This window comes from Falco peregrinus, chromosome 1 (assembly GCF_023634155.1).
Source record: "Falco peregrinus isolate bFalPer1 chromosome 1, bFalPer1.pri, whole genome shotgun sequence".
In the NCBI taxonomy this organism is placed as follows: domain Eukaryota; kingdom Metazoa; phylum Chordata; class Aves; order Falconiformes; family Falconidae; genus Falco; species Falco peregrinus.
In genome coordinates this window covers 36345211-36369937 of record NC_073721.1, presented here as the reverse complement: position 1 = coordinate 36369937, position 24727 = coordinate 36345211, and the positions used below count along the sequence as shown (strand labels likewise).

The following is a 24727-nucleotide window of genomic DNA, read 5'->3' as shown; positions in this document are numbered from 1 at the left end:
ATGGCAGAGTATCTCTAGATTTAAAATAACAGTATATATATATATGCTGTAAATTCACACTTTGAAACAGATTTCAGGTTGATAATATCCCCTACACTTGCTCAGAGAAAAAGGTCTATATTTTAATCCCCTTCAGTTTTGAAACACTTTCAGTCCATTAGAGCACATAAATACAAGGCACAAAACAATAACAGGATACAAATCAATACATTTGCACATCCAGACCTAAATAAATATGATCCAATTGCTGACTTGAAAAACTGAGAAGAGTTCAAAGATTCCAGAGTAAAATGCCGGTGGTGAAATAACATTCATCTGCATGCAAGAAACCCTGACCCTCTTGTCAAGTGGCACACTCAGTACAGGTATTAGGAAGGTATTTATCAACCAGGAAGGCCAATCTTCTGATAAAGTAATGGAACAGTTAAAATTTATGCGAGGATGAATTGGGTTCAGATTTCTTGTGGACATTATGCTGATAAAGTGGGTTGTTAAGTGGAATGAGACCAGTTCAAATATTCAGCAGTGATTTCTCATGAAGCAAGCATTAGGCCTAGCAGGAACTTTATAAATAATACACAATAAAATCATAGTCTTCACCTTGGAAATTGGTACTAAGCACAGACATAAACATACTTACTGTAATCACACGATTGGTGTCGCTGCAAGGGAATCTCAGAAAGCCTTGTACATCTCACGCTTCTTCTCTGCAGCTGGTTTTGTGATAAAGGATGCTTCAAGAGATCGTACCTCAAATACCTGGGAAAGAAAACCAGGAAAAGTGGTTTTGTTCAGTTTCAAATTATAAGCAATAAAGTCCATTGGATTCAAGCCCCAAGAAGCAATCTAAAGTTCAAGTAATTTTATACCATGATATTCCTCTCTTGCTTGGAGTTACTGCTTCCTGATCCTGCCACAAATTAACATTTTACCGCATCAACCATTAGTAATGGGCACAAGTATAGGAAGAGATACACACAGGAGTAAAGGGCAAAGGCAAAGCAGGCGTGAGAAGGATGGCTCCTCTGCACCTCTGGGCAGGCAGGCACAGCCTGCTCTTACATACGCAGTTCACACTTGTGTTTGTCCTTTCTTCTGTAGAATGCAAATAATCTGTTAGAGAGTAGAAGTGCCCATGTTTCACACTAGTCAAAGTCTATAAGCACATATCATAATAATTGGTGAATTTGGGTTAAATAATTTGTCTATGAAAGAGGGATTATTTTTTTTCCTCTCTCATTTGACCCTCTGTTTCTTTGAAAAAGGGAGGATGGAAAGGACTTGGAATTGTTCCATCACTTTTGGGGTCCAGAGCCCAAAGACAGTGATCTGAGGCATCTGCTTTCTTGTAGTGCGGCTGCCTCTACTTGAATCTTTGTGCTGTGGAAAAACTTAAATAAAATACAATATAATATAAAATAAATTAAAATAAAATAAAATATAAATAAAATAAAGCAAAACATAACGAAAACAAATGGGTTCACCAGGGTGAAAATGTCAGACTGCCCTATGCATATTTATGCACATACCTCTACATTTGATGGGCTCTGGCCCCACTCTTTCCTCCACAAAATATAAATATTTCCTCTGGGATACCCCCACAAAATTGACCTTAGTGATTCAGTTATTTTCAGCAAAATAAAGAAAAGCCCCCGTAGCTTTTTAATCTAGACAGTACTCATTTACATTATTCATAAGAGCTCATTAGCACTAAGGCACCTACTTTTGTGTGCTTACCCAGCTGCCTGGAAAGGCAGGAAAATGCTGTTAAATTCATTTTATGGATGAGGACACAAAGGTTCAAACAGTCTAAATAGGGATTAAATTGAAGGTAGGAGCCATCCTTTTGGACCGTGATGTACAGTGTTTGCTCCCGAACATCACTTAACTCATCCAGCACCTTCGTGCTGGACTCCAGAGCTCATTGAGCATTTCTGCACGCTGGGTGGCTCCTTGGGTGGAGCAGAAAGGTGCCTGTCTCCCACCTGAACTGCTATCACACCCCAGGGCTACATGGAAAGGCACCTCAACTCTGCCCAGGTTCTCAATGGAAAACACTGCTGGAGCCCCTGCTGTGCTGGTGCTGCCTCCCAGCGCTAATTTCTGTTTCTTAAAGGCCTCTGCAAAATGTCGGAAAACGAGTCTAGGCCCTTCTGGCCTGACGAAGTTCAAATTCACACTATGCCCTTCAGCGGAGTACAAACCACAGAGCTGCAGCCAAAGCTGTGCCTGGCCACGTTGCGTTCCTGGGCTGAAGCTGTCTGGGGCAGCAATGCCGTTGAGCTAGTTGTTGCTTCCTTGTAGCTGCTCGCCCTCAGTGAATTCCTCACCTGAGGGGTACAATATCCACAGAAACCACAAAGAATTTCCATTGAAACTGTGGACAATATGTGTACAAGTGTTAATCAGTGTTCTAAGTGTTGTACAAGCTGCAGCAAGATTACGGCCACCGTCTTTCTGCCTTCTCCCAGGAGGAGGAATTTGGATACATTCAGACAACTGACGCCTTCATTCTCAATTTGTTTTGTTTCCTTTTGAATGATTACACATAAGAGATGGCTTGTCTGCGGTGAATTGTGTCTCTGAAAGATTCCCTGAGTGGCTATAGCCTGTAGAAGATGCAGTTAAAGCATATTCTGAAATGATGGTCCAGACAAAGAGCATAACTATTGTTGGTGCGTAGTGTAACCACTTTAGGAAAATTATCTGGTAGCATATAACTCGTTTTACAGAACAGAATTTTGAAAAGGACAATATAAAAGGTTAACACAAAAATCCATTATTAGTAGCCCTTTTTTGGTTTCTCAGGGAAGTTTGCAGGCATTCTGGAGTCTGACGCAGTGACCAGTAGTGAGTAGGCACTACTCTGACTCCTAAGCTTTATACATCACAGACTCTCCTATGCTAGTCTTACCCTCTAAATACAGTAGACTAAATCTGACCCTATCTATCTTAATAATCATTTGAAAACCTTCACAAGTCTGCATGCCTTTTTTCAAGAGTATGGCTGATGCCATCACAGCTTTAGGAAGCCCCATGGTGTTTATTGGCGCAGTTCAGATCAGAGTATAGCGGCAACACTCCCATTATCTTGGAAGGAACTGTACTGGATGCTCTAGAACAAACATGTACAGTACCCCGAAATAGTTATAGTGCATGGAAATACTGCATTTTCTTGTAAAAATATTCTTTTAATGAACCCAGAGGCTTGAGATGCACTAAGGTTTTGGCTCTATGTGTATGACCTTTCTTTGTGGAGAAAGTGTCCTAGTTCTAGTGAACCATTGCGACCACGCTGGCAGAATCCCCACTGTGAACAAGGAAGGGCACTGTCTTTAGCAGTGCAGCTCATCTTGATCTCAACAAAGCAGAGGTGCAGCAGCATGCCCAAAATATCCACATCATTTTGCAGAAACCAACATACTATAGTTCTGGGAAGTTCTCAATACTGTGGGAGGCTGCCCTTTTATTCATAAGATCTTGGATTCACTAGCCCACTTCTCTGTAACACAGAAGGTTATTAGAACAATTTCCCTTCTGTTCATTTAATGAAACCACTTATCAGGAATAGTTAATTAAAAATCCATCCTTTGAACTCTCAGTTTGGAAAAAGAAAAGAATTCCAAGTAGTTTAGCTCTCTCAGGAAATGAGGCAAGATGAAAGGAGTACAGGCATGATATGGAAGCGCATTGGTAAAGGACCTGTGGGACAAATGAAGTCATCAGCCCAAAGAGAGGAGAAGAATCAGTGAGGAAACTCCAGAGTGAAGATCATTTTGGCTCAGGTTTGAGACATCTAAATGCTTCTGATCTTCAGAGGTTAGACATTCAAAGCTAGCTGAAAGCCAGATCTTCTTCTAGGCACCTCTTATCATTACTCCCTTCTGAGAATCTAGCCTCATTCTGCTCTCTTCAGCCTGCACTTTCTCCTGGGCTTTGATTCGGTCATTTTAAGACTGTGTGCTCCACATGTGAGAGTGCAGCTGGGTGTTATGCACACCATTTGCCAGAAAGCTGACCAATTTTTCTGCACAAGAAAAGCATGTATACAATAATTTTCAAATAGATTTTGGAAGTGACTCTATTCACAATAGTCAAATCAAGCCTAGAAGCCCAGGATTAATGATACGACAACTGACAAAAAATTCTTTCTACCCTTGCTAATGGAAATAAGTAGACAAATAGGCATAACACTCTATATAATTCGTAAGAGATGAAATGCTTTCTTAAACTTTGCAACTACGAAAGAAAAATAATGCAAAGAGAAGCAGAAGGTTGTTAATGGGTTTATCTCCAGAATTTCTGTTGGAAAGATTAAATTTAGCAATATTCTCCTTGTGAAATTACTTCCTTCCCCTGCCAGTAATTTTCATAGCACGTATCCCCAGGTATGGCTTCTTTCTGATTAAAAAAGTGCTCGCTGACATTGTCCAATCTGTTGATCAATAGGTGTATCCTTATTAGCTCTCAGTCGTTACCCACTTGTCCCACATGGAAGCTGAGTTTCCATCATTCAGCCATTCATTCTGATTCAAAGCAGCCCCAAATCTCAACCAATTTGCCTACGGATACAGAACAAAGAGATCTAAAAAGATGTGACCTTCATCTATCAAAACAGCTACCATCTGGAGACCATAAATGTTGTGATTCTACCTAGCATGAGCTTCTGCACAAGCATGCAAATTGAAGTCAGTTTTGGTAACTCGGGCGTAATGAGGTTCAACAATGTTTTAGTAAGTTCACTGTTAAATTTATAGGTTACAAGCTGGAAAGTGAACCACCGCCCCCATTCACCCTCTAAAAAAGAATAAAAGGAAAAAAGAAAAAATCATGAAAAGTCATCTTATGTAATTCTTCCTATTTGATTTGACTCCCCTGTTTATGGTTTCTCAGGGTCTCTGTTCAGTGTCCCCCATTCTTTGTCACAGTGTGTCACGTTTCCTGATGTCTTATGTTTCTTAGCAATACTGCCAACCCCTAGATACCGTGAGATGAACATCTGAATTAGTGCAGCTATTCTCCCGAGGAACGCTATGCCATGAATGGCCTTAGGAGCTCGTTAGGCACCCAGTTTAGAAAAGTGCGTACACTCCTTGACACACAGCTAACAGGAGGACATCAGGCTGCACGCAGCGAGACCTGGCTCATTGCACTGCGCCCTGGTCCCGCAGCCAGCCCAGCCTTCAGAAGTGCCCGCTCCCTGGCTGCATGCTCCACACGGGCCCCCCTGCCCCCTGCCCGGTACACCTCACTTGTGCCATCCTCATTGCGTGCGTGGCTGAGCCGTAACCCGGAGTCCTGAAATGAACAGCCTGAAAAATAACTGTTAATGATATACTGTTGTATCAACACAGCTGAGGGGTGATGAACTGCAAGAAGGTAGGTGGGAACTTGGCCAGGGGGAAAACACATCTCCTGCCAGCTTTGCTGCTGGAACCTGTCTGCCCCTGACTGCTCCCCTCCGTTACAGCAGGGGTGTTAGTGAAGTAGTATTGATGGGATATTAAGATATTAGGAAGCTGGTTCATGGGGACATTTAAACCTTTTATTGCAGTTACCACTGTGAATTTAAATAGCATACTGTTTTCTGCTACACTCTTTTATAGTGCCTTTGAGGGCAACAGGGAATTCAATGCCAGATCAGCCTGTCATCTCTGTAGTCCAGCGACTTGTTGTAAACACTGGCCAGCAAGACACTTCTAAAGAAAGTCCTTACAGCCCAAAGCTGTAGTTACAAAGAAATCTGCCACCTGGGAGTTTTTTTACTGGGTTCGGTGGTCTGAAGGTGGCTTAAGATTATCATGAAAACCCTGCTCTTTACAGAAGGGCTCATACCATACCTTGTTTACTGTTCTAAAAGCATGGATTGTTAACCAACACAAAAGACACAAAGAATACAATCGATACAAAAAGTACAAATAATCAAAAAATCAGTAACACTAAGGCCAGATAAACTCTGCTATTTCTTCTAATTTCAGTTTTTTAAGATCAGGTACAGTCTTACATATTTGCATTCCTATCATACTTTGAGAGCCATGGCTGTGGGTGCTTGCACCCGCACCTAACACCAAGGCTTAAAGAGCTGACAGTCCAAATAGGCTAGAAAAAAGGATAAGAAACATGCTTATCCTCATTTTACAGATAGAGATCTAAGGCAGCGAGAAATGAAGGACCTACCTCAGGTCATACAAAGCATCAATAGCAGAAATTGAACAAAGATTGTCTGAATCATGCCTAGCGCGCTAATATCTTGACCTTTATACCAAGGCATTTACACTTCCATAGGAAAGAGTTATATAGGTGGCTGAGGGAAAGATGTGTACAGACAATTAATTATGTTTTACCTGCCCTTTCTTTCCTTGTCCCTAGTTACCTCCTGCCCCCACAGCCTGAATCATGAATTCTTGAAGAATTTTCTTCATTCAGGGAACCTGTAGGAAGAAGATAAATAGAAGCTGAAGGAAAAACGCCGAGATGATAGAGTAGGTGGAGGCTTTCTGTGCTACTAATGTATTTCAATATACTTCTCATCTTAGTTCTGTGCAGCTGCTCTGAAGAGAGAATGAAAAAGCTTGAATACTTGGCTTTTTCCTCTAGGTAACAACTGCAGATAGGTGCTGAAGAGAGAGTATCCCAGCTTTTAAAGGAATGACTGATAAAGGAAGAGTTTTGTTAAAGATAACAGAAGAAAACCCCTCTGCTTTATTTTTGCCCTGAGAACTTCCAGACATTCCTCAGTAGGTGAAAAAGACCTCAGAAGACATTGGCAATGGTAACTAATGGTTGAGGAAGCCAGTGAAGATTTTTTAGAGCACTGATGGGATTTAGGAGTCCCACTGACAGGAATTACATTCTTTAGGTCTTCCTGAAATGCCACACTGCAATTAACACCTGGAACAGCAGTTTTTGTGCATTATCCTTCATAACTGCAGGTAATGTTGGATTAGGTTTAATTTTTTACTACACTAAGAGATTTTTCGCTTGTGCTGGGAACAAAGTTCTGCTCTCTCAGCTCTTCAGAGTCCCAGCCTCGTGTTTCTAAGGGCCCTTGGGCAAGGGGTGGCTATGTCTTGAACCATATGCTCATCAGAAACTCCCACTTCCAGCCTTCCTCCACAGCCACTCTCCCTCTCCAGTGTCTCCTCAGAAGAAGCTGAACTGAATAACAACATATTTAGCCCTCAGTGCCAGGTCCGCTAAATTGTGTTGGATGCTGCTTTTTCACTTACAACTTTGTGTAAAGAAATTCGGCACTCGTTTTGGCCTGCACAATATCTTTGTGCTCTACTGTGCTCTCACTTGGTGTGGCTGGAAACCAGGAAACCTACAAAGGCAAGTGCAAAACACAAGCATCACTGGTTTGAGTAGTTACTTGAAAAGTTTACATCTGGCACAAAGGCACATGTGCATGTTGAAACCGTACTATCTGCTTCTTATATAAAGCATGTTTGGGAAAAGAGAAAATGATTGTAACAGAAAAGTGGCTGCTTAGTCAGTGTCTTGCTCCTCACACGGGGAGCCGTGGCTCTTTCCTGCCAGCAGTCATCTGTAAACTGGAGAAAGCTTTGAGCAGCTACAGTTCAGACATTGATGCCACTAATCCCACTAATCCTATGCCCTGATGTGCTCCATTAGCTTGTGTAAAGGCAGACTTGGACTTTCACAACTGGTGGCGCTCTGTGCTTCAGGGGTGGCGGCACATACATTTCCCCAGACCCAGCCAAAAGGGGAACAGCAAGGCTGCAGCCACAGGAGTGTGTTTGACACAGCAATTGTGCTGACCCATGAAACAGGCTTCCCAGAGGCCTGAGGAGGCTGGTCTTGTTCATATTCATGCACCAAAAGTCACCGTCAGTCACCTCTGCGACAGCTACAGGTTTACGTGGGAGAAACTTAAATTATTTCACAACACAAGGGCAGAGCGAGCCAACACTGTCACTGGAGTAAGGAGCTGCTGCTGCACAGATCTGGCCTTCGCTTTAGTCCCACCAGTCTCAGCCACAGCTTTGACATGGGGATATGTAGCCAGCGCGGACCAGCTACAGTGGCTATAGTAGTGGAGTGAGAAAACATTTTTGTTTCTCTTACAGCCCTCAACTGGCACTGCTAAGCACAAGTATGTATTACCTTAGTCCACAAGTGCTGCGAGCTTTCAATTAAAGATGGCAATGTCTGTGTGGGAACAGTAAGTGAAAGAATCACTTAATCCTAAAGAAATTTGCAGGTAGCTAAAAGAAGTGAAAAGATGCTGTGTGTAGACGCATGGGTGTACGTCTTCAGGAAAGGCACACTCTTTGTACTGATAAACTTTAAAATATGATTTACTCTGTGCAGGCAGCAGCCTTAGACATCAAAGCTTCAGACTCAGTGCACTGTCAAAAAACCATGAAGCTTTAAGACTTGACCAAGCATCAACACCAAGCCAAGGCAGAAGGTTTTACTCTTGAGACCACTGCCTGAACAGATTAGATTAAAAAAAACCCCACAGCTCTCTAAAACTGCTGGTAGAAAAATAAATGACTAAACGTATGTTTGCTCGAGTGCATCTTTATCCTGCTGCACTTTACACGTCAGTATTTAAATTCACTGCATTTTAAATGGAGGCTAAAAACAGCTGTATATGCACTAGGCAACGGACTAATGATAACAAATGCATTCAGTGGCAGAGACAAAGGTTTGCTTTTAGTCAGAGAAATGAAAGAAAGACCAAAGAAACATTATATTAGGCATTTTCTGCCATGCTGCAGAGTAGCCTTGGAGTCATGCTGTAGGGTACAGCTCCTTCCTTCACGTGTGCAGTCTTACAGAGCCATTGGTGATCTACCTAGGGTTGTTGTACCAGATGTGTGATCAGGAATGGATGCAGTGGCTGGGCAGAGAGGGAAGGTATTCTGTTGTGAGTGCTGTGGTAGAACCTGGTAACTCAAGGACTACCAACTGCTTAGGACATTCTATCCATACAGTAGAGCTATACCTAAAACTATTGTGGTGCTAAAAGATGGGACCTCCTTGTGCTGAGCTTTGTGTGTGGTTGGAAAAAGCTCATTCAGCAAGGAACATGCAGATCTAAACAGGCAATATACAAAAACAAAGGGAAAAAGCCCTGGAATTGTTATCATTTCTTTTTGTATATTAACAATAAAACATGGCAGAGCTCCTAAAAAAGTTAATAAGGCCTTTCCCTTAAATTCAGTGGGAGTTACATACCTCAGTGGCTCACAGAAACCGTGCCAGATACCACCCAAGCCTTCCACACAGTCTGTAAAAGAGATGGGAAATGACTACAAAGCCCTTTTGTAGGCATTACGGTCATACATTCTCCTCCTTTAGAGCTGCATGGTTTCATCCTTAGATTTTGCCACCAAGTGAACAATTGAGGAAGATACAGCCAGAGAACCTCAATTCAATGTTTTGAACTTGTGACACCCTCTGCTCTTAATGCTCCTGTTGGAAAGGGAGTGAAGTCAGTTTTATTTGGATTCCGTACACTTGGATGAGAAGGTGACTGAACTGCTAATGGAAGACACTGCCTCGCTTTCAACAGTGTACTTGGATTTACAAATAGCTGCACCAGCTGGTGGGCTGCAGCTGGAATGATATTGGCATTAATGCTGCTTGCGCAGCTTACCCACAGGTCTACGGTAAGAGGGTTTCATTATTTGGACTAGAATTGGGCCGCTAGTAGTCGGCACAGAAAAGGATTTCCACCTTTCCATAAAGATTTTACAGACTGGTTTCACATTAAGGGACACCGGTTACTCTTTCCCACAGGTTCTTTCCCCTCTCCGTGTGCTCACAGATAGCAACCTCTTTCTTGTGCACCTTCTTGGCAAATGCACACACTTCAGAGCCTCTCACCTCCAACCTGCCCAGGGCAAATTGGCAAGAAACGAAAAGGCAAAACCCAACAACAGCAGCAGCAGCAATTGATTTCCTACAACACAAAAGAAAACCGAATCTCTTCCTGTTGGTATGTAAGCCCTGCTGCTGACAAAGAACAAGATGGAAAGGAAAACAAAGAGAAAGATAAATGATTGAATGAAGATCCCAGGTAGGAGGCTGGCAGCTTGCAAAACTCCATCTCCTCTGCTGCTTATTAACACAAACACCATTTAAGAGGCACTGCACTGCTTTTTTCTGTAGCAGGGCAGCAAACCAAGCTTAGTGACATGGAACAAGTTGTCAATAGGCCTCCAGACCCTCAGGAGGACTTTAATTGGTTAAGAACATATGTCAGGAGGGGGTGGAGGCTGAGTTCTTTTTATTAGCAAAAGATGTTACTAGGCATGGTAGTTTTTGAGAAGGAAAAACTTTCATTCCTTTGTCTCTTTTATCACAAAATTCTACTAAACCACAAACCATTCAGCTTTGCAATAAAGGAGTGCTTTTTGTGTCATTTATATTACCCTACTGTGCTCTTATTAACAGCTTTACGCTTAAGAACAGCACTTTGAAAAACATGCTCTTAAGAACTTGAAAACACTCCCTGTAAAGCTTTCTGCCTTTGCTCCCACCCCAGAATCCCAATCAACAAGTGGATTTTGTATTCAGCTTCCCCCCTCCACCCACCCAGTCACTTTTTTTGAAATATTAATTCCTCCTCAGGTTCCAAAAAAAGCTATTGAAAAACAGCTTGAGACACTTTACTCCCTCCAGGAAATGCCATCCCAGACCCTCAGGGTGTCTGGAGAGCAGAAAGGTTAGGGGGCGAGAGGCAGGAAAAGCTATTGCCCTTTGGGAAGGAATGATGAATCTGAGAGATGGTCAAGAAAAACCTGCCAGGGCCCGTAAAGTGGCCTCACTAAGCTGAGGTCTCTTGTCTTTGAGAAAGGCGGGGGACATATGGCAATCCTAGCTCTCTCTCAGGAGAAGAGGAGCTTGCCTGAGCATGTGCGCTGTTTGGGGTCACGGATCCTGTGCAGCCAAGGAACGGTAAGTTGTCACAAGCTCTAGGCGAGAGACTGGAGCGGTCATATTTTGACCTTCAACCCACTGTCCTGCACAATAAAAATCTCTTCTCTGCCTTTCTTCCTTTTTTCACCCTATGTTTCATTATTTTCAGCAGTGAAGTGCTGGCCTATCTGAGCATTATGAGATAGACCAAATGTGGGAGACCTACCATACCCCAAGAAACAGGGGGAGAAGGACCAGGACTGGCAAGCGATGATCTCTACCTATTGAAGATACAAGCAGTAACAGTGGAAAATTTTCCACTTCCATCCTACAAAGCACTCATAAAGACGATTGCTTTGGTCAGCAGAGCAGTGCAGTTCTGTGCTGGTTCAGTCTGTAGAGCAGTTGTGGTGTACGCCATCTACGTAGCTTTTGGAGGCAGCTAAGCCTGAAGCTCCAGGCCAGGTGTGTAACAAACATGTGCCAACCATTAATGGGGATGCAATGGTCTGCACCAGCAACAGGGCCTTGGGAGGGCTTTTAACAACATTCCCAGCGGGGAAGTCCAGTCTAGGGGACCAGATAGACTACATCCAAAGTAAAGCCTTCAAAGTGCATACTGTGTAGGTGTAGAGGTCTCAGTGCACCTGAGTCTGTCTGAGTCTGCCTGACAGATCCTCTAACTGATCTGCCCTGAGGATGCCAAAATGATACTGTATCTGAGGCCACAGCAAGTCTCTTGTAGCAGAAAGGAAGCCTGAAAAAAGACTAGAGGACTATGTAGCTTCCACGGTGGTTGGGTTTTTTTCAGACTACAGGCAGGGAAGTCAGATGCTTCCAGTGCTGCTTGAAATGCTGAGGAACAGTAGGTCTGGCTACGGTCTCTTCAGAGACTTGACTGAGTCTGCAGTCTGCCCGAAATTAATGCAAGAATCTTAAAGTAAGGCCAGTTAAGACAGCTGCAATGAAAACATGGAATGGGCAAACGACTGATAATTTGAGGATCTTTGTTTTGATACTGTCCATCTCTCACAGAGAGTTTAATAGTAAATGATTCTTAATTTCCCAGATGTACCCTCATTTCCCCTGAGTGGGTCTTTTCAGAGACTCAGATAATACACGCTCCCATGTATCTCTGGGTAACGTTTTGCCCTTTTTAGAAAAGACTTTGGACATGCAGCTCTGAAGTTAAAATTGCATGCAACTGATCAATGTTCATGGTTAAATATAATCAAATAAGACATTTCTCCTCTGATTAATTTCAAGTGCCTTGTCAAAGGTGGTACAGATAATATCAAATTCACGTTGCAAGGCAAAAGAGGCAGCACAATGTCTCTGTACTTTTCAGCTGTCTGGTTTGATGAGAGGGTAAGGATTGTTCCACTCTCAGCAGGGAGGAGCACATCTCACATGCATACAAGAAAAACGAAGGTGGTATTCTTCATGGTTCACCAATAGGGGACAGCCTTTCGCGTATTTGTCAGATTAACATATTCTCGGATGGCATTTCCCGAAGGGAATAAAGTGTCTCAAGTTGTTTTTCAAGCTCCTGTGCACTGTCTGAACAGATAGTTATGAAATTGCATTGCTAATGCTTACAGTGGAGAGGCTTTCTATTATATGCTACAGTGGAAACATTTGAGACATAGCTACACGTACTCACTGTCTCTAAAGGTACAGAACAGCTTGCTCTGTCCTAAGCAGAATGCCATGCTGTTAAATGATGGGGCAGCAACCAGAGAATATCTCATGTGATGGAGGAACCAAATTTCTTTGTGAAAGCACATGCCAGCTCACCTCAGCCGAACTGGTTATGGTGCACTCTACTTACAGCACGTCAGTAATATATCTGCTCTGCCTCTTCTAGCAATTTCAAACCACCTTCTCTGTCCCTCTCTGCCTTTTTTTACCGTTTCCTTCCTTCTTCCCCCAAATGTCACTTTCTAGCCTTTTGCCAAGTATTGTAGTTCTAGAACCAGAGAAAAAGAAACATTGCAGTCTCCCCCAAACCGTCCCTTCTGCCCCTGCTGTCTCCCCCTTTCCTCCCATCCTATTGGCATTTATGAAAGGGGAAAAAAGACTCTAAAGTGGTGACGTTAAAACACGTGTACTTGGGTGCATGGGCTTAACAGCTTTAATCTGTCCCAAACTCAGAAGCTAATAGGGTTGCAAAGATGCACTATTTGCCAGACCAAGCTACTTAAAGGACAATTTCTCCTTCCCCCTTCCCCCAGCCATGTAGATATGTCCAGAGCTGCTGTTTGTCATTCCTGGGTAACATGGCTCCCTCATTACAGACATCAGTTTCCATTTCTAAGATCAGAGTTTGTTCTGTCTGGGAGCCACTTACAGGCTCGAGGTGAATTTAAAAGGACAAGGCTTATTGCTTCAGTTTGGTATATATTTTTATGAAACCTGTATGTCAGTAACACTTGTTGCTTCGACTAATTAGACAGTCTCTAAGTACAATGATTAAATATGAATATCATGGGATATTTATTCAGACTTAATCTCCCTCTCTCAATCCTCAGGACATTATCTGTAGAGAGTTGCTAATGCAGAAAATGTTGCTGCTATCATCCAGACACTAATCTGAGCTATCCCATGTAAAAATTTGATGGATATACTTTCTAACAATGGAGTGGGAGGTGGGCAGGAGGCAGGGTTTCCAAAGAGCAGGTTTGAAACTCCATGCATCAGGGTTGTCAGCTAACTGCGTATCAGATTTACTAACAAGCTTTACCAGGGCAGGGATTTCTAATTTATCACTGTCTTACATTGGAAGGAATGCTTAAAATACATGGACTGGGCTATTTTAGGTAAGACCTGCAAATTAATCTCCATCTTGTTGTATTTCCCAGATCTTTACAGTGAAAACACCTGCAATGACTGTAGTTGACAAAAGGCTGCCTGCAGCCTGCAAATAGCAACTACATTAACACCTATTGCAAGGGAAAACAAGTTGTAAGCTAATATCCTGCTCCTGCAGTTCAAACCTACCTTAATCTCATAATGAAAAATACCCTGTATTTTGAATAATAAGTATCCACAACCATGATAGATAGCCTACTACATTTTTCAATGTAGCTCAGTTCAGCACCTGCCAGTCCATTTAGGGCAGGCTGAAATCTTTTCAGGTCTCTTTGTTTGCCTAAAGACTTCTTACAGTAGGCCCAACCAAACATGTCACCCAGGAAAACTCCCCTGGCCAGAAGTTTTGTGCTATTTGTGAAAAAATGTTTTCGTAGCTCCTCACTGAAACTCCTTCATCAGAAACCTGGGGGCTGGCTGATGTGCATTTAGGGTTTTGCAGACAATTGCTTCCTTCAAGCCCCCAAATCCATTCATCAGAAATATGTACCGATTCTGCACTGATGGAAAACCAGAAAAGATGGCCCTCAAACACCCATAATGCCTAAAGTTATCCCTCACTTCTTCCCCTGGGTGCATTAGATAAGAATCAGGCTCTAAGTACAAGCACAAGTGCCAAGTCTCCTGTTCCTTCTCACTGCATCTCAGCAGCAGAGCTTGGTGTTTGATCTGTTGAGTGATTGAAGGCGGAAACAGTGTGGTCACCCTCATGTTACTTATTGCTGTTTTTCCTCAGTTTAGCAATTAGCACAGTCACTGAGCTGTTTTACAGCAGGTGTTGCTGTGCTGAATTGTTCTACAGCTGCACAGGATCAAAGAGTCACAAAGGGAGCCCAGTGCGTAGATCTGCCACATGTTCCTTTAACTCGGCTTCGGTTGATGCTAATAGTTCTGACTGTGGTCATTAACTCTTTTTCTCTCCAAGATTTTTTATTTCTTGCAACAAGTCTGAGAGCTTTGTTCCGGACTAGCAAGCCATGACAGTGAGCCAGGGAAGATGAGACTGATGGAATACAGCCAAGGCTGTGGCACTGTCCTGCAGAAGTATTTTACCCAAGAAAGGAAAGATCCCTCACTGTTTCAGTTATCATTATCATTAGTATACTTAAGAGCCCTTAAGGATGTGTTACTTGTTTTCAAAAATCTAAATATGACTACATAGCTAGTGAGCCTCAAGAACTGTAGTTTCACAGGCATATCCTAGGGAAGCATTAATTTGGAGAAAAAAAAGTCAGAACCGAAGAGTCAGTTGAGAAAAGCAACACAAACCTCCTCCCTCCTCCTAAAAATATTATAGCCATGCTTGTTCCTGTATTTTCTCAAGTTTAAAGCTTCCTTCTGTAATAAAGGTTTTGCATCAATAGCTCTGTCTCAAATTGCTGTAAGCTTTCAAAGCCAACAATGATGAATATGACATTCCAACAGCTTTGGCAAAGGGCTTTCCAGAGCTTTATGAGGAGGTGCTGCTGCTTGTCTTTCTACTCTCTTGTAACAGGCTCTGAAACATAGCACCCTGTGTAGTCTACAGCAAAATGCAGGGGGAGCAGGACACAGTGCTGAGAGTAGAGAAAGGGGAAGGAGAGGAAAGTGGCATCTTACAGTTACAAAAATGAACAAGAAAAGTGGGAGAGGAATAGCTTGACAGCACCAGCACATGGGGAGGATAAAGGAAACACATTAAAGTTGGATAAGATACTATATGAGTACAACCACAAGCTACTGCTTAATTGTTTGATTCTGTCAACATAGCAATGGATATATATTTTACCCATTTAAATGTCACTATTAAGATTTTACAGTATACTGGGCCTTCCTCAATTAACCCCATAAGGCAATATGCATTCCAACCGCAGCTTCAAAGGTATGGCTTTTCCACTCTGTTAAACTCTATTGAGCTTGTACAGTTCATAAAACTGTAAGTATGATGACCTGATCATCATTTATTTTATCTTTTTCCTTCCCATGTCTTCACCGAAGTCTATAGCCACTGTTCCTTTACTCCTGCGTTCTGCCACTTGATGTGGCAGGCTTTGTGATCTTACTTCAAGATCTGATTTACTTTTTAAAGACGCTATATTGCCCTAAACACCTTGATAAGATTGGGAAGCCTGAAGCCCATGGCTGGGCCTCAAAGATGGAAGGTGTCTCCTTGCAGTCTGTAGTCTCATGCAGCTCATGAGACCTCTCTCTTTGAGAAACTGTACTCCATTTCTTTAAATTTGAACAGTTATGCAGACAAAAAAGGGTTGAAGGTTTTCTGGGGATGGTGTAAAATTCTCCCAGCAACAAGGCAGAGTATAAATCAGGGATAAATTTTCTTTGGTTTTAGAAGGTGATTCTTTCTACTGCTGCATAACACTATTTCTCCTGCAGATCGACTTACAAGTGAGATTCATCCCTTCCTTGGGGATAAGTTGTCACAGAGGATATGGATAAGGATCCTATCGTTTTTCCTCACTGTAAGGACAGCCGCTTGCTCTGACTGGCAGATCTAAAAAAGAAATTATTTTTCTCTCTGCTGAGATAGATATACGCCCTAGATAAACCTGAGCATGATCAACAGATAACTTCTTTAGAAGATTGACACAGAACTTCAAAAAAGATGTGCACGTCCCCTGGCAGGAATGTCCTCTCTGCAAAAGAGTGACGTAGAGCAGGAAACAAATGACCTAAACCCCTTGCCCATTCTATCATTTTATCCTGTTCTCTACACCTTTAGCAAGGCAATCATAAGATGAAGGAAGGCTTGAGACAAAGTAAAAACATGGTATATTGCCAAATAGTTTCTAATAGTATTTTTGGCTTCTCCATTGTTCATTATTCCTTAGGAGGAACGTTGTTCCTTGGCAACTAGATTTCGAGTGTTACTTCCATGCTGTGCAGGGAATTAAGACTTCTGTCGGTAACCTCTTCTTACATTCCCAGTAACAGGGCAGCTCATGGAAAGGTGATTCTTATTTAGCAGTAGCACCAGAGGAAGACAAAAAGTGGGCCAAATCCTGCTGGGCTACCTGTGAGCCAGGAGGGCTTGCCAGAGCCCCACAGCCTGCCCTGTGGTAGGACCTAGTTTGCGGGCTCCTCCATGGTCACAGTCCTTCACTAAAGAGGTGGATAAGACATTACTTGGGAATTGTCACTGCAGCCACTCAAGCTCCAATACCTCCTTCTGGCCTGGAACAGGACAAAACTTCCCTCTCCCACACCACTACATGAAAGAAGGAGAGGCAACGAGAGGAATCCCAGAGACTCCACAAAATGCCCTCAAGACTACAACAGTGGACAAAATTATAAAACCTAAAAACAAGGAGGGAGAGAGAGAGGAAAACCCTATCAGATAATGGACCAGTAATTCACTATGTCTAAAAAACATATACCATCTTGCTATTCAGTGCCCATTTTCCTTTTTCTCCAGCCTTCTAATGACTTGCCAGATGGGTCATCCACTGTGCAAGTGACTGTGTGCAGCTAGAGTTCCTTTGCAATGTCATTTGAATCCTTTTTGACATTGACTTAATTTCTTGCCTGTATTATGCTAGGCCCACTTCAATTCTAAATGGTCATGGAAAAGGCTGCCTAGCATTTAAACACAGAAACCTATTTAAATTGAGTTTAGCACTGCATACTGAACACTGTTTACATATTTCTTGTGTTCCTCTACTACTTGAAGTAGGCACTAACATGAACCTTTTTTGGTTTTAAGCAGTTTTAAACTTAGCCTGTTAACAAGACACATAACAGCTGAAGCACGGGATGTGGTAGTTACACTCTGTGGGTATAGCTGTAATTAAGCACTGTTCTGCTTAGCACCAAGACCTCCCCAGAATCTCATCTAGTAGTGAAATCCTCCATCCCAAACATGGAACCCCACTGGGGGAACCTTCAGTTCTGGGGAGGCAATATCCTCCTCCTCTCCAGTCAGTAGGTAGCTCTGCAGAGGGGGCACACCCAGTATAGCGGCTCCCTAGAGGACCTGGAGTGCCCTCATGGCCAGCTCTGGTGCTGTGTGCTGGGCATTCCCACCAGGAGGATTTCATATGGAACACCCTCAAGAACCTGCTTATCTGCAGCTCTCTTACCTTGGTGGCCAAGGGGAGGGGAATCAGGCACTCAAGGCGCACATCAAAGGATAAAGAGAGTGCGCTGGACTCGCCGAGCTGCCGGGAGAGGTACTGATGCCCATCAACCCCACAACAGCTTTTGAAGCAACTTGTTTTCTGACAAGCTGTGTATACCCTGAAATGACTGTGGCCCAAGTGATTAAATTAGGTTAGCTAATTCAAAGATTTGAGGGCAAGAAGTCATTATGGTTTATGTGACTTTTCCTGATTTTCATACCCTTGAAATTTTGTGAGGAGAAACCTGGGTACTACCTGTGGCAAATCTGCATTGAGGAGAAGGGATGGAGAGCGGGGGGGACAGCACTGTCAGGGCAACCTGCACACTTAAAACAGTCTCATTCAAGTGTTGGAGCATTACCAAAACTCTGACTTAACTACCCTTTTCTTGTGTTTTGTTTTCTTATAATTTCCACTCACTGTGCCCTATTTCAATTCAGATTGTAAATACTTCTGAATATAAACTATGTCTTTATTGTTTCTGACACTCACTGGGTGCCCAGCACTAATGATCACCACAGCCATTAATGACTGCGAGGATTCTGAGTCCTGGATGTACTTAAAAGAACCTCAAATATCTCAAAGTACAGAAATTCATAGTTGGGGCTTTCAAAATATTAATTAGTATGTACCCTACTGCTACCTCCCAACTCCCCACCTTTGTTCCATTCACACTTAGTTTGTAAGATGTGTTTATTTTTTCTGATCAGTTACTTTTCTTTGGTTGTGTAGGAAGGTTGCAGCAATACACTGAGGATATATTCCACACGGAAGAGCCACTGCGGTTGTACCAATTATTTGTGCACCACAGAGCTTTCCTTTTATAATTGACTCCATACATTCATGTCTTCAATGCTAAGTGCACAGCTTCATCACCACACTGAGCTTTGTTCTGTTTGGAAAGCAAGTGCAATAATTTCCTGATCTGGGCCTGGGAGGTTTATTTATGCAGACATACCAAGTCCTATATCTAATGACATATGTATAATTGGTGGTCCATGCAGAGGGAGCATTAAAGCTGTTGGAGCTCCGCATGGTGGCTGAGGTGTGAGCTCCTCCCTGTCTCACGCACTATATTGCAGGGCTCCCAAACTGAACCAGTTGCCCCTAATTCTCCCTCCTCCATGACTGGAAAACCTCAGGAATTGCCCCAACACCTCCCTATCCCTCTGCTCTGTACAGACAAAATCTGAAGGGAGAAGGAAAACTTGCCAAGCTCCCTATTTTCCTGATTGTGAATGTGGAGTATATGGCACCTATTTTTCTTTGATCTGCATCTGGCCATAAAGAAAATTAGGGTTGGCAGAGCTCTACCACAAGATTTAAAATAAGTCACCAGTAAAACAAACCTGTTTGTAATGGAAGCATGAGATTTAAAGTACATCACTGATAGATAAAGTAAGCCTGTTTGTAATGGAGATAAAAGCTATTTATATTGCTGTGGTGCTGGGTAAACATATTTTTTTTTGTCAATAATAAAGTCACCAAAAATACGTTTTCTGCCGTCCAGAAACTATTTTCTGAATTCAGGTCAAATTTCCTAATAGTTTCATCTGAGAAAAAAATATAAAGCCAGGACTTTCAGAAGAGATGGTTCATGGCTTTATTACCTTTTACCCAACAGCTTAATGCAGACCCACTCAATTAATTTTTACTGAGGTCTGCTCCCTCTCAGCAGAAAGCAATATGCCATGTCCCACCCTGCCAGGGTTTGCATGTTGTCTTTTCAGCCAAGGACGGTTGCAGCTGTTCCCATTTCCCTGCCTTAGCATCTAGCAAGGTGTTAAGAGGATGGGGAGCAACTAGAAACCTGAGGTCTCTTGCTTGAATTGCATATCTGGAACTGGGGTGACGCCTGAGGGAAATGCCCAAGGAGCTGAGCCAGCCCATCCTGGCGTGGCCTTGCTTTAAGGGCTCATACACATCTCCTGGGGTATGAGGCAGTTGCTCCTCCGACATCATTCAAACAAATGTTAATGGGAGCGAGACCTGTGAGGCAGTTCTGCGTCCCAGCTGAAAATCCTAGCCATTACACAGGTTCACACAACTCTCCCTTCCTTTCTCACTCTTCCTCCGAGTGCTGAAGTGTTTCATACAAGTAGGATGGGTTCAGCGCATGGCATGCAGCAGCTGCTTCTCCTGGGAGGTGGTTTCTATGTCCATCAGGCAAGGGAAGAAGGTAAATCTGGGTCTTCATCTTGTGGTGACTATTTCTCATCAATGACCTACTGAATGAGAAGAGGATGATATCTAAATCCCTCCTAGCTTTGTTAATTAGCCATCACCTGCTTTCTGTAATCAGTGTTTTGACAATGACAGATTTTGGTTTATATTCCACAGAACTAAATAAATTACTGCATTTTATAAATTTTGATGATTTCTCACACCATGTGGTTCAATATTTTAATTTTTATTTCTCCTGCCTGAAACAGCCCTACATTGCACTCATCTTGACTTTTCACTGCACTTCTATTTATACAAGGCTAGATGCTTTTAATAGCAATTTTCACACTTCCAGTGTCTAAATTTTGGAAGTATTCCTGATAAATTAGCTTTACCTTTGGATTTTATGGCTTTACTGATAGCTGGAAGCTTAAAAAACCCCAAACCCCCAATATACAATCTGAGAATGCTTTTTAAAACCACCTTGACAGAAGAAACAACATACCCTAGAGGGAACACTAGGGCAAGTTGCAGGGATACTCAGGAACAGTCTTCGTGAGTTATCTGGGATTTCCCTCACCTGTCCTCCAGTTCCATAACCAGCAAGTCTGCTTGTAGATATTAGAAGCTGCTGTGAAGTTAAAGTCTCAGGATCGTGAAATAATTATAATGACACTAATAAAAAAAGTCCCCTAACCCAATCTACTCACCTGTGCTTACCAACATCGTAAGCAGGTTTGCTCTCCCCTTTTAGGTGCAATTTTCCAAGGAGCTTGTTTACTTGAAACATTTCTCCCAGTTTTGATCAAATGCCTAAACCAGAGAGAGGCTTAGAACTGAGACAGGCAGTGAGATCTCAGGGATGCCTAACTTCGGCTTTGCAGTTTCGAACACTATCATTGTCAGAATTTTAATTAAGGACAGTTCTGGAGAGCCCAAGTGGCCACCTGAGATATGAATATCAGCCGCACAACTAAACCCTTTGTGTTCATTAGCCTGAAGCTCTGAATGAAGAACGCACTGGGCAAAGCATCAACCTCAGTGAAGTGGAGGGAAGGATCCCTTTTTCCTTTGAAGGGGAAAGGGCAGGTCGCAGGAGTTCACCCAGGATACTGTATTGCCTATGGTTGTGAGATCGAAGGCCCCCTTTTTAAAGGCAGAGGTGCAATAGTTGAAATTGAATTGGCAGAACCTGCCTGGGGAACAAGCTCACCTTTTATTATAACAAAAGAAAACTTTCCAGAGCTGCTAGGCTCAACACAGCTTGATTAAAGACATTGGGGAATTTACCAATCAAGGAAAGGGCAGGGTTTGGAAAAAAATAAGTGCTAGATCAGTTACAAGTAGCTAGAGAAAACCCTGAGGCTCTGCAGCTGGTCATTACTGATGCAAGAGATAGACTGCCTCCTGGAGAAGGGGTATAATGGGAGAAGAGTAAGACATTAATCTGCAGAGCTCAGCATTAGGGCTAACTAATCACACACAGCACTGGCAGCTGTAGACCACAGACCACCTTCTTAGAGTAGGGGCATTGATACAGATTCCAGTTTGTCATGAAAATGACATAAATTCTTATGTCTGCAAGCCTTAAGCAATGCAGCTCACTACTACCCTCCCATGCCAAAGAAGATTGGTGTGAAGAGTAACTCAAGACTGTGCCCACACTAAGTGCAAAGTGAACGTACTGCAGCGAGCTGTGATGATCAAAGCGTTGCCTGGTACTTTGGCGGCAGGTTATCACCAGCCCTGCTGGGCAGCCAGCCCCATGGGAAATCATTATTGCTGGAGAGCCTTCAGCTAAAACATCTCTTCTGAAGGTGCTTTTGTAAACAATGTTAATTGCTAATTCCGATTCCCTGCTGTCCACAAGGCAGCAGGATGGTGATGGTGAAAGGAGGATGCACAAGCGAGCTCCCCGAGGCAGGTAAGCGACAGGTCTGTGCATTTACCTCGTCACAGATAAAGGGGATAAAAATGTATCTCTCTAAGTCCTTTTCACACTCTCATCAGTAGCACTGGGATAAGCAATTCAAGGTTTCACCACACAGAATCCATTTCTGCCTTATTGAAGAACTACTTGACTCACAATCAGGCTACAAAACCAACACTGGTTAATAACAGGACGTTAAAGCACATGGCCGTACACCTGGCCAGATCACAGGCTTGTGCCAGGGTCCTGTACTTGCTGTATAGGAGAGAAGGAACCGAGGCCACCAGGGCCTCATATAACTCCGCTGCTTTGTCCATGCCTTGCATGAAGGCAGTCATGCAATCTCTATAGATGCATTTTTAGGCCTGATCTCCCCTGCCAGAAAGGACATGCACTGAACTCCGGGTAACCTGCCTCCCAGTCACAGCCAAGAGACTCTACACCTGTGCTAGAAAGCAATTACTTTGTATTTGCCAGTGTAATGATACAAAAGAATGGCAACAAATCTTTTTTGCCCTGCTGCATCTCAGAACTTTGTACATTTTCTCCCCCTATCCACCTCTCCTCCTTCCTGCCATGAGAAGTGTCAGAAGACGTCAGATTCCAATGTCTAAATTAAATGTAGTAATCTGCTCAGGATGAAATGCCAAATGAGTCACGTCCTTCCGCATCAGCCTCTGTGCCACCTGCCCTTTGCTCTGCCTCTTGGCTTTCATGGTTTGCTGCTCAGCACAGTGTGCAAGATAATATAAAATGGGCCTGATAAAGAAGGGGCTAATGGATAAAAACTTCATGAGAGCTTTCACGTAGAAGACTTTGCAGTATAAGCAGATATAAGTGATGACATTTGTGTGGAACCTGCTCTACACTTTTCCTTTTTAATGGGAAGAGTAAAGTGAAGTTGATAGAATAATTCTGATTTTTTTGCCTTCTCTCTTCTAAATGGCACATTAGTGAGACACTGACAATGTTCTCACCATTAGACCTGATAGAGAAATACACGTTCCCTGATTCCAGAAGGCTGCTATAATGTAAAAAGCAGTATGAATTTGAACCAGATGACCAGGTGGGGACCTGAACACAGAACAATGTGGGATCAATAGCTTTTAATAATCTTGCTGAATTTGGCACCAGTTCTTTTTCCTCAACATCAAAGAAGAAATTAATTTAAGGAAGGATCTGAATTTAAAACCAAACCAAAACAAAAACAACCCAGAAAGAAGAGAACAACATGACCATTTTTTCTGCATCTTCTGTGACTTTACAGAAGCATGAGAAATACCATCACGTGAATCAAGATCTCTTAGCTAGCCTTTTCTTTTTCCCCCTCTTCAAGGCCAAACCTAAGTTTCCACATGGGCAAGATAGCTATTCATAAGCACTCATCTGTGGTATAAGCTATGTGTAAGTCTGATCATTTAAGAGTTCTGTGCCTTAAGCTGAAGATAATCAGAACATTGAACTTTGGTGCTAACTGGAAAACAGAAGGAAAACTGTCTGCCACCTATAATTCCTCCTCATCAGCAAGCTAAATGAAATAATTCTGCACTAAAATTTAAACAAAAAAGACACCACCACCTCACTACACACCTACTTTTTCCTCTTTGGTTATGCACTGTATTAAGTTCAGTGTAACTCACAGCTTAGGCTTTCTGAAGTAGGACACCACTGCACCTCCCAGGCTATCTTAAAAAGCAGATGGGGCCTTTGCTTTTTTGAAAGGTTCCTTTTCTAAGCCAAGATGCCTCCAAAATAAATTAATAATAATAAAAAAACACCACTCCCAATTCCTCCCCCCTCAAGCACTGGTCTTTCTTGCCTCACGTACCTGCTCCCCATGCAGCCTCAAGTTCTCAAGTGCCATGGCAATCAGATTTTATCAGTAATAACTATTTGCTGCAATGAAGCCTATGGAAAAAGGCAAAACAAGAGAAGGACTAAGTGGTGGGAAAGCCTGCTGAAAGAGAAGACCAATCCAATGGGAAAAATGGACCATGGTAAAGGTAGATGGGCTTTTCACATTGCATACCGGAGTTTGCCTTCCCTCTATTCTTTGTCCTTTCCCTATATCTGGCTGGCTTCCTAAGGGTTAAGCCATCTTTGCAGAAAGGTAAAACTGTCCTAAATGTCTTCAGAAATCTGGTTGCCTATTAGAATTCCCTAGTGACAATGTAAAGAAAATCGAACACCAGACTTCACATCCTGAGCAAGCCTCGTTATGCATATTTAATAAAAGGAAACATACTATAAGATAAAAACGGGTGTCCATGGAAACTGCGTATCTATCTTTTTTTTAAAAAAAAAAAAAGAGAACACCCCATATTAAATTTTACGTATGACTTACTTTCATATGCGTTCTCCCTCTACCAGTTTTGGTGTTGTGTACTGACTGTCAGAGATCTTCGGTGCCTGACGGTTATTTTCACATACTCGGGACAATCTCAGCATTGTACAGCTCTGAGATCTGTCACGTACTGTACGCAGCTCAGGCTGCACACAGGCTCTGCTGCACTAGGCAAACACAGGCTGCAACAAAGCACTGAGCCGAATGGCTTGCCCCTAGGATTTAGAGCTCCTCAGTAATTTTTTGTAAGGGGTTAGACGAGGGGAAAACAAACCAAAGTGAAACAAAATGGCATGGGCAAGCCAGAAGCAGTCTGTGCTCTGCAAAGCGGGGAGGGGGAGCTGTGCTCCCAGCTCACTGCTCGCCACCCTTACACTCTGCAGGTACAGGAGAGAGATGAGAAATATGGAT

General features: G+C 42.8%; 1 long non-coding RNA gene across 2 annotated transcripts in view; it reads right to left on the bottom strand.

Annotated features, from left to right (window-relative positions):
• Window positions 1-24426, bottom strand: part of LOC114012216 (uncharacterized) — a 39373-nt gene extending 14947 nt beyond the window's left edge. Inside the window, exons 1-2 of one of the 2 annotated variants that reach the window (XR_003554526.2) lie at window positions 24317-24426; window positions 641-759 (exon numbers count right to left, since the gene is read on the bottom strand). This is a non-coding gene — a long non-coding RNA (uncharacterized LOC114012216). Of the gene's footprint in view, window positions 1-640; window positions 760-5252; window positions 5297-24316 lie in introns of those variants that run through there. The other variant, XR_003554525.2, reaches the window with a different exon arrangement.
• Between the last annotated feature and the right edge of the window lie 301 nt (window positions 24427-24727).